The following is a 14,541-nucleotide window of genomic DNA, read 5'->3' on the forward strand; positions in this document are numbered from 1 at the left end:
GCCTTTCATCCTTCTTTGGTCGATAAATGAGTACCACCACAGGTTGGGTGATATTGTATGCATATTTCTTCTATAAAAAAGAGCTTAAAGGCATGGTCTAGTAAAAAATGTTATTTAAAAAATAGATAGGCAACATAAAAAAAAATACTAGCATTCTCTTTTTTAAAACTTCCTATGTAAAATTTTGAGCTATTCAAGCTCAAAATTCGCAAAAGCAAGCACAAGGGCGCATCCATTTTGTGAAATGGATGCCTGCCTGTGCTGGCTTTTGCTTTTGCGGCACTAATGAAGGAAAAGCCAGCCAGCTGTAGTAAACAAAAGCTACCTCTGGGTGGCTTTTCTTTCATTGGTGCTGTACGCGGAGGACGGGGACCGGAGACCAGAGCAGGAAAGCTGCAGCTGAATCTCGGTAAGTGCTATTTATTTTTTTTTAAAAATAAGCACTAGCTGCATTTTTTTTTCTAAGTTTTCTGGGCTGGAGGAGCCCGGAAAACTTAGAAATAAAACTGCAGCTTTAAAAAGGTTGTATTTATGTTTGCGGTCGCTTTTGAAGCGACCGCAATCATAAATACAACGCGGTTGTGTTGGAAAACGCTGCGGTTTTTCTTTCCAAGTTTCTCAGGCTCCTCCGACTCGGAGGAGCCTGAGAAACTGAGAGCTTTTTTTTGGGTGACCGGGCCTATTTCTTGTCCCAGTCCGACCCAGGTATTTGATTGTCTAGAGAAACCACAAAAGGAGACCCAAGAGCGAGGAGGTCAGACTTGCGATTCCGCCACCGGAAGAGACATCGCCTTCCACCTGATGCCTCGCCACAAGCAAACAGGTACGCAGCCGTAGAGTATAAGCAGGTAGAGGGCAGAGGAAGGCCAAAGGAGCCCACGAGGGGCTAATACTGGGAAGGGCCTATGGGAGACCAAAGCTGCAAAAAACCTACAAGGTAAATGCCCCAGGAAGAGGAGAATCTAGAGAGTCAGAAGACCCACATGGGGCCAGAATGTGAATACCCCCGGGGGTTGTGCAGGACAACGGCGAACCCTGCAATGAGCTAATACAGTGAAAGATCTAGATGGGGCCGCAACTGAAAACAATCCGCAAGAGGTTACGAGTACAAATATCCCAAGCAGGGGAAAACCAAGAGAACGAGTAGACCCGAGACGGGGCAAGAATAAAGATATTCCAGACAGGAGTAGAGGCCATAACAGAAGCACGAATACCAAGAGGTCAACAACCCTATTAGACACTGACCCAATATCCCCGAAAAGAAAAAGCTAACCAGAAAGGGCCAGATAGAAGTAAAAGTGATGAGCTAAGTAAAGCATTGGATTCACCAGAATTAAAGACTTACTTTGAGGAGTGAGCTAAGAAATATGCTGAATATCTATCAGTAGTAATTGCACGAGAGCGTTGGAAATTAGTGGGACCATTTTTCTGGGAACTCTGAGCCACCTCTTATCCGGGAACAAGAACAGAAACCCCAGAACTAAACTTTGCACATGTTTGTGGTTAACAGGCCGGAGCCTGAGTTAAAGAGGAGAACCAGAGAAGAGTTTGGCTAGCTGTATGGGGGTCAGAAGTCGGCCACCTTAAGCCATACGTATAGTGGGCATAACTTACTGAGGAAGGGTATGTTGTTTAGTTTTAGTGGTAGGGCTGGCATAGGATAGAGCAGGTTTGGAAGGAGGGCAGGGTTATGTGAGACATTCTAACAATCGCTTGTGTGTTGTTTTGGGGTGAAGATAGGGAATCCCATTGTACACACAGGGCTACTTCCGGTATTCTCTCTCTTTATAGACACCCTGGAAACATGTCTGCTTGTCCACCTCCTATGCCTGACTTGCCAGAGCCCATAAAACGAATGATTGTTGGGGCCCTGATCATCACTGGTGGGGCCCTGATCATTATTAGTGGGGCCCTGATCATTATTGGTGGGGCCCTGATCATTACTGGTGGCGCCCTGATTATCACTGGTGGGGCCCTGATCATCACTGGTGGGGCCCTGATCATCACTGGTGGGGCCCTGATCATTACTGGCGGGAGCCAAATGAAATTGACCATTTTGAATATAACGCTAAACAGAAAAGGGATTAATATGGTGCTGTGCAATTTAGTGCATTTTCAGATAAAACACATGATGCTTGCTAGATTCCGAAATATGACCTAGATGTTACTATGCTAATTAACAATCTCATATAGAACACAAGAGCTCAAAATAGATAGTTTGCTAAAGAGCACAAGGCTTCACTAAAATGCAATCGCTCCACCTCCCAATGCGGATTTCCCCCTTTGGGCCGCGGCTAAGGCGCTTCAGAGTGGGTACACAAAAGTGACCCAAACTAAGAACAGCGTTTCTCATCACTCGTCTGACAGCAGATAGGGGGTGGCCTACCATTCACACCCCGTCCAGAAGGGAACCTGTTTAAAAGGCATGAACTACCAGGCTCATCCTGCGGGTCCCCTTTGTATATGATCGTATGACACAGAGCAAAGGTCTGCACACAAGCCACGCGCAACTCAGGAATGGGTGGGATCCCAAAGCAAAGGATGTTGTAGGTGCACTCTCACTTTCACTTTGGTGAATGTTGGCCTAATCCTTGAGCCGCACAAGTCGCTAGATGTGTATTCTTAGAGGGGCACGAGCGCCACAGGCCCACAAGATGATGCCTATGGCACAGCCTTCTCTGGTTCCTTTAGTAGGGTCACAGTCCCCGCTGTCGTATAGATTTGGGTCTATTTGACCTAAAACATTTGACCTAATCACATTTGATCGAATTTAGTTGACCTTTTTTTCAGTCTAAAATGCAGGGGGAGACCCCCGCAACCTCCCACTTCCCCTCAACCTAATCTATACCCTTACCCAGCCCATATATATATATATATATATAATTAAATTTGACCAAAAAATGTAATCAAATATTTTAGGTCAAATGTTTTTAGGTAAATTATGCTAAAACTGTCGCTACAATAGCTGAGCACATTTGGTTCTTTATATTTGGACCTTTGAAAGGAGCCCGCGCAGTCAGTGGCCTTTTACCCATGATTTCAGGTGTGGAGAATGACCTACTGAGAGCCTGCAGCAATACGCTAGAAACAGAGCAGAGGATTGTGGCTTTTCTTGGAGCGGTGGGCACTGTTCGACATGACGGACCACGCTCTACAGAGCACCTTCCATCTGCAACCACGAAGGAGAATGCATTATTTGGCTGGGACAAGCCTTTTATAAATGGCAATCTTGCTAGTTTGTTTCTGACTTACCCATTCCACCTTGTGGTGCGCCACAGGGGTCTTCCCTGGCACCATCTTATTCAATATTTATATTGCGTGCTTTTTGGCTGTCATAATAGGATATGGTCTACAGACGTATAGTCATCAACAGGGCTCTTCATGCTCTGTGTTAACTCCATGGAAGGTGTATTTAATGGATGAAAATAAAATTAGCAGCGTATTGGGAGAAACTGTGACATGGGCAGAAAAGACACATTTCCTCCTGTTTCCTGTTTAGCAACATGATTTTTTCAAATCCTTCTGGATAATTTCGATCACATGTATTTTCCAAAACAACAAAAATAAATAAATACCCCCAGATCAATCTGTTTTCAATGCAGCAGCATGTACATATTCCTCCACCATATAGAAGGATGTTGATCAGTTCATTTAGTGATGGTAAAGGATAATATTGAATTTCGGAAGGGTTATCTTAAGTGTCAAGTATTCCAGAACATGGATCCTTGTGAATCACAGGCAGAAAGCCCCGAGATGTGATGTCAGCCACCTGAAGTGGTTTCCACCTGTTTAACCAAAGCCAATTGAAAACGCTGGGCCTTTGCATAAATCTGTGTTTGGGCGAGCCTGGTATACCTGAAAATCAAAGTCTGTCTTCTCTGTCTGTTGAGATCTTCTGTAAAACAAATATCTCTTTCCATTAAAATCGTGCTACACCAGCACAGTCCAACGCCAGGGTTTGAATTGAGAAGATCCCTTCCTTCAGAACTGCAGATTTGTCAAAGTTGAGCCTCAATCTGAGATAAAAAGAAGACATGGCAATTAATTCTCAGATCAAGAGCCCCTCCCCCCCTCTTCTCTGTAGGGCGATTCTATGTGCAATGAATTATAGATCTGAGCTGAGCGGGCACCTGGGCACAACATGAATCACAGGGAGCAATTTAAAAGTCTGAGCAAGCATGTACTACTCAATCACATCGTATTAAATGCCTGCATTCAATTCGGACATCTATCACAAGCTAGATGTCTTTGCACTGTACAGAAAGCAATCGTACAGATACAACTTGCTTCTCAATGTGGTTCTCATCCAGCAGAAACTGAGAGCAGAATCATCTATCGTTGCTTTTGCCCAAGTACTTGTGTGAGGCTCAGACTCTCTGCACTTGTTCCCCAGGTTTGCTTGAATGAATAAAAGTGCTGGACTCTGGCAATAAGAAAAAGCCTCTGAGTGAGACCCACAGATCCTGCCAACCTGGCAGTTCCTTTCCAAGTGGAATCGTTAAGGGGGTGGCTGTGGTGCTGTGAGGATTGCATCACTACTGGGCTGTTTCCACTTTGTATTTCCTCATTGCCACCACTCCTTGTATTTCTCTATTTCGTTCCAGAGCTTTCCCCGGCTGATGGTTGGACTTCTTGGGTGGCTTCCTTGGTATGCGTGGCCAAAGTCCCCTTTGTAATCCAGTTCTAAAGGGGACTACGATCCTTTGAGGCCTGGCTCCGAGGTCAATAATGACTTAATTGATCCACTGGCTGGAAAATGTCTACACAGCCGACTGCATGTGACAATCTGTCCCCTGCATCTTCTGCCTGTATCTGCTTCCATTTGCTTTCAGGTCTTTTAACACTGATTGCAAATAGGTTGGAATCAATCAAAGTAAAACGATCTTGTAGTTTAGGTTCATGCACATTATGGCAAACTGCATTTATGGGTCCGTATTATTTGAACCCCAAATAACTTAGAGTGCATACTGAACCTCAAGGATGTATCCTAGAGGTCTAGAGATTAACCAAACAGTCTAAGGAAGACAAGTTAGAACTTGATATCATCTGTCCACCTGTCCTGAATCCCCATTGCCACCCTCCAGCAATGAATCCTATCTGTCTCCCTGTCCTAGCTGCCTGTTCTCCCACTCCAGTGATGGATATCACATGTCCACCTGTCCTGAATCCCCATTGCCACCCTCCAGCAATGAATCCTATCTGTCTCCCTGTCCTAGCTGCCTGTTCTCCCACTACAGTGATGGATATCACATGTTCACCTATCCTGAATCTCCCTCACCACCCGCGATTTGAAGATATCATGTGTCTACCTATCCTGAAGACCGGTTTTTACACTCCATTAATAGCCTGCTTAAGCTGAATTTCACTTCCCACCCTGCAGTGATTTAAACCCTTCTTTGCTGAAGCCCCGTGTCCACCCTCTAGTGATCTATATCATCTTTGCATCGATCCTGAAGCGAAGCTTTCCACCCTCTAGTGGTATATATCATCTGCCCCTCTACCCTCAAGACCTGTTTCCACCCTCTAGTGGTATATATCATCTGCCCCTCTACCCTAAAGACCTGTTTCCACCCTCTAGTGGTATATATCATCTGCCCCTCTACCCTAAAGACCTGTTTCCACCCTCTAGTGGTATATATCATCTGCCCCTCTACCCTAAAGACCTGTTTCCACCCTCTAGTGATCTATATCATCTGGCCACCTATCCTGGACCCCTGTTTCCACCGTCTAGTGGTATATATCATCTGCCCATCTATCCTGGAGCCCCAATGCCACCCTCTAGTGATCTATATCATCTGGCCATCTATCCTGGACCCCTGTTTCCACCGTCTAGTGGTATATAGCATCTTCCCATCTATCCTGAAGCCCCATTTCCACCCTCTAGTGATCTACATCTTCGGCCAATCTAGGATGAAGCCCGGTTGCCACCCTGCAGTAAACTTTGTCATCTGCCCATCTATCCTGAAGCCCCGTTTCTACCATCTTGTGGTATATATAATCTGACCATCTATCCTGAAGCCCTGTTTCTACCATCTTGTGGTATATATAATCTGACCATCTATCCTGAAGCCCTGTTTCCACCCTGCACAGGGACATCATTTGGGGGTCAGCAGGAGTCGCAGTTGCGACCCCTGAGGTCTCCCTTGCTGCCCATGTCGTCTCCCTTGCTACCCCTAAATATATATATTTTTTAAATAAGATTTATTTTTTAAATGTAAGCTCCTGGGCTGTAGCCATGGCCATGTCGCTCTTTGTTTCTGGGGTGGCTGGCTTTCTTGTTCAGGCCTCTTAAAAAAATAGGGGTTCCACACAACACTTTGAGCAGTGACCCTAAATAACAAAGAATAGGAATAACAAATAATTTGCCTTTCTGGAATTCTATACTATACATCATTATCATTTGACCTTGGACGTCTGCTTGCGTTCACAGTAATATGGGCCTATACACACTGATATTAATGATACATATGGTGATCCATTCATGTATAAAATGTATATCACATTATAGTGATATCGTAACCATATTTCTTTTAGTGTACTTAGGAACAATGCTATGTGATGCCACTTCCTGTTTTGGCAAGGGATGAAAGGTTGTGTTCCATCACTTCCTGTGATGTCACTTCGGGGTGGGTCAAATGATATTTCCTGTGATGTCATCAGAGGTCAAGGGTCGTGTGATGTCACTTTCGCTAACCCTGGCATTTTGGTGAAATTATCTCCCTGGCCCTTCAGTAGTCTTTGCTGAAGCCCCATTTCCAACCTCTAGGGTATATATAATGTTTCTATTTATCCTGAAGCCCCATTTCCACACTCTTGTGGTATATACAATCTTCGCATCTGTTCTGAAGCCCTGTTTTCACCATCTAGTGCTCTACATCTTCTGCCCATCTATGCTGAAGCCCCATTTCCACCCACTAGTGGTACATATCATCTTTGCATCTATCCTGAAGGCCTGTCTCCACCCACTAGTGGTATATATCATCTGCTCATCTATGCTGGAGCCCCGTTGCCACCTGGCAGTAATCTTTAGCATCTACCCATCTATCCTGGACCCCTGTTTCCTCCCTCTAGCGGTATACATCATCTGTCCATCTATCCTGAAGCCCTGTTTCCACCCTCCAGTGGTACATGTCTTCTGTCCATCTATCCTGAAGGCCTGTCTCCACCCACTAGTGATATATATCATCTGCCCATCTTTGCTGGAGCCCCGTTGCCACCTGGCAGTAATCTTTAGCATCTACCCATCTATCCTGGACCCCTGTTTCCTCCCTCTAGCGGTACATGTCTTCTGTCCATCTATCCTGAAGCCCCGTTTCCACTGTCTAGTGTTATATAACATCTTTGCATCTATGCTGGAGCCCCGTTGCCCCCTGGCAGTAATCTTTAGTATCTACCCATCTATCCTGGACCCCTGTTTCCTCCCTCTAGCGGTATACATCATCTGTCCATCTATCCTGAAGCCCTGTTTCCACCCTCCAGTGGTACATGTCTTCTGTCCATCTATCCTGAAGCCCTGTTTCCACCCTCCAGTGGTACATGTCTTCCGTCCATCTATCCTGAAGCCCCGTTTCCACCCTCCAGTGGTACATGTCATCTGTCCATCTATCCTGAGCCCCATTTCCACCCTCCAGTGGTACATGTCTTCTGTCCATCTATCCTGAAGCCCTGTTTCCACCCTCCAGTGGTACATGTCTTCCGTCCATCTATCCTGAAGCCCCGTTTCCACCCTCCAGTGGTACATGTCATCTGTCCATCTATCCTGAGCCCCATTTCCACCGTCTAGTGGTATATAACATCTTTGCATCTATACTGGAGCCCCGTTGCCATCTGACAGTAATCTTTAGCATCTGCCCATCTATCCTGGACCCGTTTCCACCCTCTAGTGGTACATTGCATTGCTGGGCTTTTAGTACATGTTGGCATTCAGTTCTGTTTTGGCTACATCCCAACGCGGACAATATATACCACTTTAGGTGCCAAATCATTCGTTGTCATGCCCTTCCTTGATGTCTCAGGCCTGAAAAGGAAGGAAGGAAGGAAGGAAGGAAAGAAAGGAAGGAAGGAAAGAAAGAAAGAAAGAAAGAAAGAAAGAAAGAAAGAAAGAAAGAAAGAAAGAAAGAAAGAAAGAAAGAAAGAAAGAAAGAAAGAAAGAAAGAAAGAAAGAAAGAAAGAAAGAAAGAAAGAAAGAGAAAGAAAGATTGATTCTGTAATTCATCAGTGACTGAGTCTGCACGGTGAGTTGGTTGGAAGCTTCTTGCGGGTACCAGGGTGTTTTCTCCCAGGGCAGCTGCACCTCTCGTACTGGCGCTGCATTTGGAAGCCTTGAATGAAGGAGACACATTTGTAACTGGCGAACAGCCAGGGGGTGCGCCGAGGGCAGGGAGGGCTGTAGCAGACGCTGCCATAGCCGCTACCCGCAGCAGGCCACCCTTGGGGCCTATGTACCCCACCCCCCTCCAACAAGGGGAGCGACCTCCTCAGACTAGATGGCACTAGAGAACAGGAAGAAGGGAGGAAACGACAAGGTGCAAAAATGGACGTGGGGGGCGAGCTAGACCATCCCTACATCGGGTTTATAAGCACGGTGAGGTGAGGGAAACAGCCTCATTTTCCTACGACTCAGAAGGAAGAAAGAGTGTGAAGATGACAGGTGAGCGTGGGGCAGGGACAGGGAAATATTGGTTTGTGGGGCCCTCTGTTGTGGCTACCCTCCCCCCTTGCCTTTGCGTTTAGGCTTTGCTGGGTGGTGATAGTCACTTTGTCTAGTTGCTTAGCTCCACGAGTATCAAGTGCAGTTTGTTTCTTTATGCCGAAATTCCAATGATTTATACAGAAAATTAGAGTTGTATGTCGGTCAGTATTGTGGCATTGGGGGTGGCATGGCGGCCGTTGTGATCTGGGGCAGCCCCAGCCAGGGTCGGACTCCTGCTTTGGACACTGGTCTAGTGTGCTCCCGCTTACGAGTAACGTGAGCTCAACACTTCATCTGCGGGGTGTGGTTGTGACTCTAATTCTAGTAAAAGTAATAGGATAGCATTCCTCCACCTTCAATTCACCAGGACACATTGCCACATCCTGGGGTATCCTTTAACAAGATTCTGCATTCTGGGAGTTGTAGTTTAGGTTGATTTCATTGGAACAAACATAAGCAACACCTAATGCGGATATGATGTGCTGAAGGAAAACTAGGGCTGGGAAATGGGTTTCTACACTTTCCTCCACATCAGCTTCCAAAAACCTTTGAGACTGTCTACCCCTCCCACTGCCTATACAGATGTAAAGACTTCCTACTAGAAAGCAGCCAATGTGAAAACGGGACCATGTTAAATAATGCAGCCCAACTTAATGGGAACGACGTGACGGGAGTATATTGTGCGGGTTTTCTATATAGATTTGAGCGAAACCGATTATTTACGATTGTCTGTATAGAATTGTGTTTTTTCTGGAAATGGAGGAATATGGTATACATTCATTTGATTTATAATGTGCGAAACTAACTTCAAGCAACAGTTTCAACGTGTGTAGCATCCAGACTCCTAGGGTCATGCTCTGTTGTGTAGCGCAAACCTCGTCATGTATTATAGATATGATGGCATGCACAAAAAAAAAAAAAATGCGTTGTACGTGCCGATTGGTATCGGCTGTGTGAGCAGGGTGGGGGCAGGACTGAGCTGGTCAGGAGGGCTGGGGGGGAGCCGTGGGGAATGGTGTCAGGTAAGCTTCGGCTTTAACACTATGGCATAAGGTTGTTAGGCCCAGGGCTTTAAGTGGGCTGGGGCCTGCCGGGGTCTCCAGAAACGGTCCCCGAGACGGGGCCCTGCCGGGGCCCACCCCCGACTAGCTCCAGGCAGCCGACATCTCAGGCAGCCTGTGAAGAGGCTGCATGGGTACACGAGCTGCCTGCAGGTGTCAGCACTTCAGTTTAGAAAAAAGAAAAGACATCGGGGGTCATTACGACCCTGGCGCTAAGGGATTACCGGTACCGGTAAGGGTACCGGTAATCCCTTAGCGCCCAATTCCCATAACGGCGGCTGGAATCAGCCGTTATTGCAGAGACCCGCAAAGGGACCCTGGCGATGATTACGGTACTGCAATTTGCGGTACCATAATTACCGCCTTTCCCCATTCCCATTATGCCCTATCGGGCAAAAATGGGAATAGGGAAGGGCCATGGTGAAATGGGGAAGTACCGCCCCGTCAACCTTGGAATGGGGTGGTACTTCCCCATTTCACCATGGCGGACTTGTTACAATACCGGCAGCAACCATGGTGCTAATAGCGCCATGGTTTAGCGCTGGTGTTGTAATGAGGGCCATCGCCTTTTCTTTTTTCTGAACTGAAGTACTGACAGCTGCAAGCAGCAGGCGTAACCGTGCAGTGCGGGCTGCCTGATGTCTACGTACTCGAAACAGGAGGAGGGCTGGACTGGCCAGCTCTCCTTTTGTTTCGAGTAACTAACTAGTCATCATCCAGCATGATGCTGGGTGATGACTAGTTACTCGAAAACAAAAGGAGAGACTGGGCCTTCCAGCCCTCCTCCTGTTTCAAGTGCAGACCTTTCATTCAAGGAGCCCCTGGTTAAAGCGGGCTCCTTGAATGAAAGGGCTGCCTGCTGCGTGCGAGCTGGGGCACACTGGTGTCACACCTTTTGGTGCGGCCAGCCCCTTCTTTTGTTTAAAAGGAGGGGCTGGGCACATCAAAGGTAATAATGACAGTTAGCCCCAGCTCCAACTTTTACCAGCTGCTCCCCCCTACTTAATCGAAGGGGGGCTCTCGTTAGGGGGGGCCTCTCGATTTCCAATCCCACTTAAAGCACTGGATAGGCCTATATTGTGTTAGGCATGTGGTTAGGCCTGCGCGCTCACAAGCATGCTAGTTTCAAAACGTGTTAATTAAAGAAGTTTGCGAACTCGGTTTTGGCCGACGCAGCTACAAGCCTGCAGTCTACCATGCAAGACCACAATAACCAGAATGCAATGTGAAGTTTTAAAGGCATGCTTGGGTTAAACGGCGGAATATACCTTTCTCTACTGCCTGAGCGGCTGCCACACCGCGTGGCGCTATTAATCCCTATCCGCTTGGATCCCCGCCGGCAACACTCCAACATGGCCGCGCAATGCCGCTAAGTCGCCAGCTTCTTCATATTGCAGACATGTGGCTGTGAGCTCGCCCATTGGCTACCTGGCTACTTTAACAGCCAATCCTCAAGCCGGTAGGCGTAGCCGGCCACAGCAGGAAGGCCTGCACTAAGGCCATTCTCCTGTCCCTGCCTGTCCACGCCTTCCCAGCCGTCGGCCGGACACTCTGCACAACGGACTCCCTCCAAATGGATGAACTCTCTAAAGGTACTTTCTACTCAAGCTAGGCGTGCCACTAAGCTCGGCATGATACCCACCTTATCCCCTTCACGGTGTACACTCCCCCAAGTCCACTTATCTAAGGCATATCTATTTTACTGATTGCCCGTGCCTGCTCCCATTTCTCCTTCCATTCCGATATGTATAAACTCTGAAAATCGTTTGTCTGTAATTATATTGAACTTCTACCATCCTGCTACGTACTACTATTGTGCACCTCCTGCCCATACATTGAAAATCGTATCTAGGCACTGCTGTAAATGTCCAATTTGTACCTGTGACCTACCACTACTTAGCATTTCAAGCCCATACTTTCAAAAAATCGAATCTAGGCACTGTTGAAAATGCTAAATCTGTGACCCACTAATGATCTACCACCATTAGTTAAGCCGACACAGACAATCCCTCTCACTACAACTGGGCAGTCTTCCCACCACTGCCCCTCCACTAGCTGCACAATCACACTGTTTTCCCTTCTTGCTGTACACCAGCTGCACACACCCGCTTCAGTGACTCTCCACTATCACGTTGCCCAAGATATCACATTCCACACAGAACAAAGACTCACACACCCTTTCTCTTGTTGCCACACTCCGCCCAGCCATCCTAATAACCCTCTCTATAGGCGTCACAATAATGGTCCCCATTCCTCCACACCCACACCTGGCACACCACACTCATTGCCCTGCACTGAACTCACACGCCACATCAATTGACCATAACATCTCACAGTCTCAGCCACCCAGTCTAGCAATCAGACTCCACAGACTCAGAAACCGATCATTTCCCAGACACTTCATATGCTCACCCACACCCATCACCTAAAGAAATTCCAGATTAGGCACCCACACTGCACCGACACTCCACACCAGTAGGTGCAAAAGCACTGACCCTCTCTCATCACCACTCCAACCTGCCTCAGCACTACCACACACTAAGACTCACAGTACCGCACACCACGGCAAGTACACATCATCTCACCCTAACAAAAAAAAAACTTAAAAGCGCACATTACCCTCCTCTCAAATGTGCACTGCTGAACGAACGTTCTCTACCTGCACAGGCCCTAGAGATAAATGACCTACTATCCACCCATAATCTTGACCTACTAAGCATCACCGAAACTTGGCTTAATGACGCCTCCTGCCCAGCTATCGCACTTGCCCTACCCCCAGGCTACGCCATCTTGAGGCAAGATAGACCTGATAGGATTGGAGGGGGAGTCGCCCTTATTCACAAAGACTCACTATCCATTAGGTTATCAGACCCTAGTACATGGGATGGAAACGTGGATATCCTCTCAGCCAAGCTTACGCTCTCTCCCAACAATTCAATCAATATCCACATCCTCTATAGACCTCCGGGACTCCCAGCAGATTTCCAAGAGAACCTCTCCCACCGTCTCAGTAACAACATCAAAAAATCCTCTAAAATCCTTCTACTAGGAGACCTAAAACTTAGGATATAATGACCCAAAAGATAAATCCGCCGCATCCCTAGCAAAAGAACTAGCAGACCTTGGATTCTCCCAAGGAGTACTCACCCCCACTCACTCAAAGGGCCGCAAACTCGACTGGGTCATGGATCACAACTGTGCGACCAACATTATCTCAAACACTGCCTTTCCCTGGACAGATCACACTTGCATTGAATTCCTTATCCCCACCGCCCCTAGCCCCAAAGCTCTCACCCACGCGCCACCTGCAACAACAAGAAGCTCAAAAAAACTTAATGCAAACAACCTCCGACCATACCTCAAAAACCCCTGCTTAGCACCACCTTTCTCTCGGGATACAAATAAACTATCAGCCATCTTTAACGATACTCTTACCAATGCCATAAACTCAATAGCTCCACTTGAAAGTAAGAAAGAAAAAAATTCATTTCATTGTAACTCCTGGTTCTCGGACAAACTCCAAACGCTCCGTGCACAAAAGCGTCAGTCACAAAAAAACTGGCAAGCGGATCCTAGTGACGTTAATAAGAGCCTCTTCAAACAGATAGCTCTCCAATATAAAAAAGCTATCATAGCAGCAAAATCAAGATTTCAAAGGCCAACTCGCAAGCTAAAGAGATATTCACAATCTTTAATGAACTAGTCACACCCCCGGCTACCTCAGATGAGATAATTAAAGACCAGATCTGGTGCGCTAGCATCCAGTCCGCCATGCCCAACAAAATTTACCTCCTCCAAAATAAAATTCACAACCACTCCAAAGCCCTCCCGAACCAAAAGACTAACCCTCCAACACAAGTTAAAAGTAGTAACCACAAACACGCCCAATTCGTCTTCAGAGACATTATTGAATCCGAGGTCCTTGAACTCATCAAAAAGCTCAAACCATCCCTCTGCAAAGCAGACATTTGCCCCCCCCAAAATTATTAAGGAATGTGCTAACGATTTAGCACCCCTGATTACTGCTTTCATTAACGCTTCATTCAAAACCGGATCTGTACCGAACAGCCTCAAAGAAGCCTGGGTGCACCCCCTCCTAAAAAAAGCCACACTCGATCCAGCGCAGCCCAACAACTACAGGCCTATAATGACAGCTCTGTTCCTTCTGAAAATCTTGGATAAGGCAGCTCATAACCAGATCCAATCCTACATAGAAGCCAACTCCATATTGGGTAAAAGGCAATCTGGTTTCCATGTTGGGCATGGAACAGAATCGGCCTTGCTAGACATAAAAAATCAAATCTCACAAATCATGGACAAAGGTAAACCTGCCATGCTCCTCCTTCTCGATCTATCAGCAGCATTTGATCTGGTAGATCACAAAACACTAACTACCCATCTCACTCAGGCAGCTCATTTCTCTAAACAAGCAGCATCTTGGATCACGTCCTTCCTCAAAGGCAGAGCCATGAAGGTCTTCTCTAACATATCTAACGCCGACCCCACCACCATAAATTGTGGTTTTCCCAAAGGATCATGTACAGCTCCCACCCTCTATAACCTCTTCACAAAACCCCTCTTCGACCTACTCGACTCAATGGGTGTTGCATATACCAATTATGCAGACGACACTCAAGTACTCTTACCACTATCTGGCCTCTATCACCAAGACGCCACGACCCCACACAACATCTATGCTACAATCCAAGCCTGGATGGCGATCAATGGCCTTTGTCTTAACAGGGAAAAGACTGAAATCCCTATCCTCGGTCAGAAAAACACAATAGC

Source organism: Ambystoma mexicanum, chromosome 13, assembly GCF_040938575.1.
Source record: "Ambystoma mexicanum isolate Mex_15411 chromosome 13, UKY_AmexF1_1, whole genome shotgun sequence".
Taxonomy (NCBI): domain Eukaryota; kingdom Metazoa; phylum Chordata; class Amphibia; order Caudata; family Ambystomatidae; genus Ambystoma; species Ambystoma mexicanum.